At 43.5% G+C, this 6,000-nt stretch overlaps 1 long non-coding RNA gene across 2 annotated transcripts in view; it reads left to right on the top strand.

Moving 5' to 3' along the window:
* Positions 1 to 613: 613 nt before the first annotated feature.
* Positions 614 to 6,000, top strand: part of LOC123387674 — a 31,454-nt gene continuing 26,067 nt past the window's right edge. For both annotated transcript variants that reach the window (XR_006602186.1, XR_006602187.1), the window contains exon 1: positions 614 to 1,298. This is a non-coding gene — a long non-coding RNA (uncharacterized LOC123387674). The remainder of the gene's footprint in view (positions 1,299 to 6,000) is intronic.

The raw sequence follows: 6,000 nt of genomic DNA, 5'->3' as shown, positions 1-6,000 counted from the left end.
TTATATAGTGTAGCTCCTTTTTCCCATTTTAACTGATGAAAGTCATTCTTAAGAATATGTTGTCCCACAGATAAAACCTCTCAGGATTTGTTACTTGTCTGTGATTCACTCTGACTCCGCCCCAGTTGTCATTCAATACCCTACAATGGCATTTGCTCTGAGGCCTGAGTCCGGGATGCTTGTTCCAGGGTCAAAAACTAATAAAGAAAATAAATCTTGAGTCATTCCAACTCCTGGTCACACGTGACCTCCAGTGCATCTAGGCTACAAAGGCAAAGGGCTTCTATGCCTTTTAGCAAAACCCAGTCCTTCTTGTCCATGAACCAGTTCTGTTACCTTCAGCAGCAGCAAGTCGTGCTTGAGAAGCCCGCTTCTGTCTCTCCTGACATCATGTGCTCCGTCTCTGGAAGGGACAGAAAGGTGAGGAGCTTCGGGGACCCTTCCACCGACTCATCTTGCCGCCCAGGAAAGAATCGACAGAGCTCAAATGGAATGTGTTCGGGTCTACGCAGCCAAACTGGCCGCATACTCCACCAGACTTGCTCCAGTGGTATTCGTGGGACACAGGTTCCTGTCACGCACGTGTGGACGCACTTGCACGACGTCGCCCAGCTCATCAGAGGCACCAGCCGGTCTGCAGGCAGGGCCCGCGCCGCACTATGCCCGCGCCACAGTGGTTGCCCACTGTCGCCGGGAGGCCACCCGCCGGTGGTCCTGGGCCCGGGCCGTGTCGTCCAGCACCACGAGGCAGCCTCAAGTCGGCCCCTCCGGGAAGAGCCGCTGGTCATTAGCCGCCCCCGGGTTTTCAGCCCCCGACGACAGCAGGCGCGCGGCTCCCATCTCGGCTCCTTGGTTTGCAGCTCAGGTCCCAGGAGCAAGGGGGCGCCTCCCCACCAGGGCGCTCGCTTCGTGGCAGGCTCGGGGGTAGTGAACCAGGCCGAGCGGCGCCGCCAGAGGCCGCAGCTGAAGCCCGGCCGACGTTCTGAAGCCTCTGCGGACCGTCTGAGGAGACGCCAGGCCCGCCACCGTCGGGGAGCTCCGGGAGCGCCATCTTCATTCCCGTCTCGGCCTAGGACTCCTTGAACTCTTGAGTCTTCCGCGCCCCCAGCAACCGTGAGCGCCCGAGTGGCACCACGCAGCCCCAAGGGCAAGACCTCTGCGGGCCCTGGGGTGCCAGAGCTCCGGCCTGCCCGGAAGAGCAGTGACGGGGGCGCCGCCATCTTGGTGGCAGCACAGAAGGAACGCCGGGACCGTCGTCGCCCCCCAGACCGCTCAGAGCCTGCCTCCTACGCGACCTGGTACGTGCACAACACGGTTATAGTCAAGTATGTGTGCAGTATTAAAGTTTTCGGAACGTATATACATCCTGTATAAAACTGTCCCCACATCCAAGACACGAAACATTTCTGTCACCTTCAAAATGTGTCTCCCTTCATATCCCTTCCACTGATAGATGCCCGGATAGGCTTTCTGTCACCACAGATTAGTCTTCATTTCCAGGAATTATCTGCAGATGGAATCCGTTACTGTAGGCTCCCCCACCCCGTCTTTCAATCAGAATAACCATTTTGAGATGCGTCTGTGGTTACCCCGAGTTTGCCACTCGCACCCTCCCCCCTTGCCTTTTGGCGTTTACGGTTAAGTGCACCGCAGTGCACGGATTCGTCTGAGGGCCAACGCTTTCCAGTTTGGGGCTTCTGGAAATGAAGGTGGTATGACTTCGCTGTAAACATCTTTATACACTTTTTTTTTAAATTTCTCTTGAGTAAGTACCAAAGAGTCACTAGTATGTGTATGCTTCCCTTTGTAAAAAGATAGGAGGCATTTTCCAACGTGGTTGTCCCACTTGAACATTTCCACCCACAGTCTGTGAGAGTTCAAGTGGCTCCACATCCTTGAGGACAAAGATCATGGTAAGAGTTTTTCAAGTTAATTTTTAGTAACTATAATTGGTTGGTGGTTCTGTGTCATTAAGATTTTAATTTGGCCGTTTCCTTCATATGTAATAATATCGTGCTTTTTTTTTTCATGTGTTTATTGAACACTTGCATATTTTATGAAGTGCCTGAGGTTTTATCACTGTTTTTCTTAAAGATTTATCTATTTATTTTAGAGAAAAAGAGAGTGCAGGTGCACACTAGTGGGGGAAGGACAGAGGGAAAGATTCCCAAGCAAACTCACTCTCTGAGAGCAGGGGGGTGGTGTATGAGGGTGTGGCTGGGTCTCTGGACCCATGTGATCATGACCTGAGCCCAAAGTGCCAGTCAGACTCTTAACCAACTAAGCCACCCAACCAACTACCAACTGCGCCACGCAGGTGCGTAGGTTTTATCAATGTATTAATATTGAATTGTAAGAGATCTCTATATATTCTGCATGTAGCCTGTCTGATAAATGTCATATCAGTACTTTTCTCCCAGCCTAATTATGGCCTTTTTATTTTCATAAGTGTCTTTCAGAAAGAAAACGTTTCATTTTCATGAAGTCAAGTTTATAGATACAGATGTAGATATGTGATTCTGACCTAGTTCTAAAGATATATATTAGCATTTCCATTATTTGTGTTCTGAGAAAACATTACCTACCCCAAATTTTTAATGAATTTATTCTAAGAAATTTAGGATTTCTGATTAAACCTTTAGATCTGTAATCCATTTTAATATTTGAGTCCATTAAGATTTTAATTTGGCCGTTTAAATATTTTAATATTTGAGTATGGTATGAATTAATAGTCAACTTTAAAAAGTATATGACAACCAGTTGACCTCATAGAATTTTTTTAAAAGTATTTCCCACTGGGGCTTCTGGGTGGCTTGGTGGGTTAAAGCCTCTGCCTTCGGCTCAGGTCATGATCCCAGGGTGCTGGGATTGAGCCCCACATTGGGCTCTCTGCTCACAGGGAGCCTGCTTCCTCCTCTCTCTCTGCTTGCATCTTTGCCTACTTGTGATCTCTGTCAAATAAATAAATAAAATCTTTAAAAAAAAAAAGTTTTCCCATTGAATTCCTTAAAGCCTCTATCAACAATTCCAGACTAATGATGTGCTGAATTACAAGAAGCATTGTCCCTGCTTTGAGTAGAAGAAACTGCAGATTAACAATTTTTTCTAAACCATCAGAGGGATTGGTACAGAAGAAATTGATTAATGAAAAAGAAGCTACACAGGGGAATTTCTAAGGTTATGGAATTGTTCTGTACAAAACTTAGTGTGGCATATAGTGTTGGTATTTGTCAAAACCCATAGAGAGTTAACTTCATGGAATACAAAATTTAAAATAACAACCATAATGTCAAGGGATCCTAACCTGGAGTACAGAAGGTGACATACAAATCTAAATGTATTACAAATATACAATCTGACTTCAATGAAGAAAGTGAAGGTAAAAAGGAACTGACCTGAGTAGCTGGGAAACAATGTTTCTACTGAATATTTCTAAGGCTGCAGACAAAAAGAACCATATATAAAGATTGTAGTCTATTTATTAAATTGATTTCCCATGAGTATGGGTTACCAAATCTGAAACTACTTTACATGTATGCCACAGTGAAAGCAGCAAGTAAATAAATTATAGTTAATGATAACCAGTTTCTTCACTGTCAAATAAAAAAGTTAAAAATAAACAAGAGAGGGAGTCTAGAAAGGAAGTCTAGAATGTCCTGTCGTACTGGATTAGCACTGGAAACACTTCACATGTGCGCATATGCATAGCTTTGTGTACACACACATATTTCTTAGCACTGTCCACTGACAGGACCTACAAACAATGACATATCTGTAGAAGTGAGCTCACCAAGAACTCAGCTCTTGCTTCCCAAAGACAATTCCCCAGTAAGTTTAACCAAGGTCTTTGGAAAAATGACTGATTCTTGGGGCTTAGAAAATATGACAAGAGTATTTGGGAGACCCTAAAGTGCCAGAAAGGAAGTTTAATGAAAGCAAAGCAAAGCTGGGGGTGTGTAAAAAGGGCACAGGAGCCCATTAAAAGAATTCCCAATGGCCACACCTAGAAAAATTTGAGCAGCAAAATAAATGATAATACGGTATTACAACCCAGAATACAAAATAAGTCTATATTCATCAATATTGATATAAAGAAAAGGTTAAATGAATAAATGGGGAAGAATGTGTCAGTCAGTATTCTCCAGAAAATAGTAACATTAATAGATAGATAGATGGGTTGGAAAGTAGATACATGGACAGTAGACAGTAGATAGATATGGTGCTACAAAGATACAGATATTTTTTAAAGGAATTGGCTCAGATGATGGAACTGGCAGTCTAAAACTTGTAGGGCAATGGAAACTCAGGCAGGGTTTGATTCTGTACCTTTAAGGCAGAATTCCTTCTTTTCCAAGAAATCTGTTGTTGCTCTTAAAGTTTTAAAATGTTGGATGACATCCACCCATATTTTTAGAATAATCTCCTTAATGTCAGTTGATTATAAATATTAATCACATGTACAAAATGGCTTCACAACACCACCTAAATTAGTATTTGATTAAAAAAAAAAACTGGGAGGGGCACCTGGGTGGCTCAGTGGGTTAAAGCCTCTGCCTTGGGTTCAGGTTATGATCTCAGAGTCCTGGGATCGAGCCCCGCATCAGGCTTTCTGCTCAGCGGGGAGCCTGCTTTCTCCTCTCCCTCTCTCTCTCTCTCTCTCTCTCTCTGCCTGCCTCTGCCTACTTGTGATCTCTCTCTGTCAAATAAATAAATAAAATCATTAAAAAAAAAAAAAAAACTGGGAGGGACACCTGGGTGGCTCAGTTGATTAAGCAACTGCCTTAGGCTCAGATCATGATCCTGGAGTCCCGAAATCGAGTCCCACCTCAGGCTCCTGGCTCTGCGGGGAGTCTGCTTCACCCGCTGACCTTCTCCTCGCTTATGCTCTCTCTCACTGTCTCTCTCTCAAATAAATAAATAAAATCTTATAGAAACAAACAAACAGGGGCACCTGGGTGGCTCAGTGGGTTAAGCCTCTGCCTTTGGCTCAGGTCATGGTCCCAGGGTCCAAGGATCGAGCCCCACATTGGGCTCTCTGCTGAGCAGGAAGCCTGCTTCCCCCTCTCTCTCTCTGCTGCCTCTCCGCCTACTTGTGATCTCTGTCTGTTAAATAAATAAAAAATAATAAAAAACAAACAAACTGGGAATTATAGCCCAGCCAAGTTGACTTATAAGACTAACCATAGTAGAAGTATACCTCACTTTTGTGGTCTTTTTCCCCCACACCCATGATAATCTTAGTGTAATCATGAGAAAACATCCAGCAAACACAAACTGAAGACCTTTCTACAACACATCTGACTGGTAGTCTCTGAAAGTTTCCGTCATGAAAAGCACAACAGAGAAATTATCATAGGCTGAAGTGGACTAAAAAGTCAGAATAACAAATGGAATGGTGTATCCCGGATTAGATTCTGGAACAGAAAAAGGACATTATTGGGAAAACCAGTGAAGTCTAAATGAAGTCGATAATTTAGGTAATATATTGTACTGGAGGGAAATTCTTGTTTTTTTCAGATGTACCATAGTTATTTAAGATGTTAACATTGGCGGGGGGGTGCCTGGGTGGCTCAGTGGGTTAAAGCCTCTGCCTTCTGCTCAGGTCATGATCCCAGGGTCCTGGGATCAAGCCCCACATCAGGCTCTCTGATCAGCAGGGAGCCTGCTTCCTCCTCTCTCTCTCTGCCTGCTGCTCTGCCTACTTGTGATCTCTATCTGTCAAATAAATAAATAACATCTTTAAAAAAAAAAAGGATGTTAACATTAGGGAAAATTAGAGGGTATACAAGAGCGCTGTTTACTATGCATGTAATGTTACAAGAAATTAAAGTTATTCTAAAAAGTTACTTAAAAATAAAGCAAGAGATAATTGGAAATATTTTAATATGGTATAGGCAAAATCAATATTAATATTATATATAAAAACAGATAAATGTAATTTGAAAAATAGGTAAATGAAAAATAATCAATTACCTAAAGACAAACATTTAAATCCACTTG

The sequence above is a fragment of the Mustela putorius genome, unplaced genomic scaffold (assembly GCF_011764305.1).
Source record: "Mustela putorius furo isolate JIRA1106 unplaced genomic scaffold, ASM1176430v1.1 tig00003858_pilon_pilon_pilon, whole genome shotgun sequence".
Lineage (NCBI taxonomy): Eukaryota > Metazoa > Chordata > Mammalia > Carnivora > Mustelidae > Mustela > Mustela putorius.
This window is presented reverse-complemented; position numbering and strand designations above follow the sequence as displayed.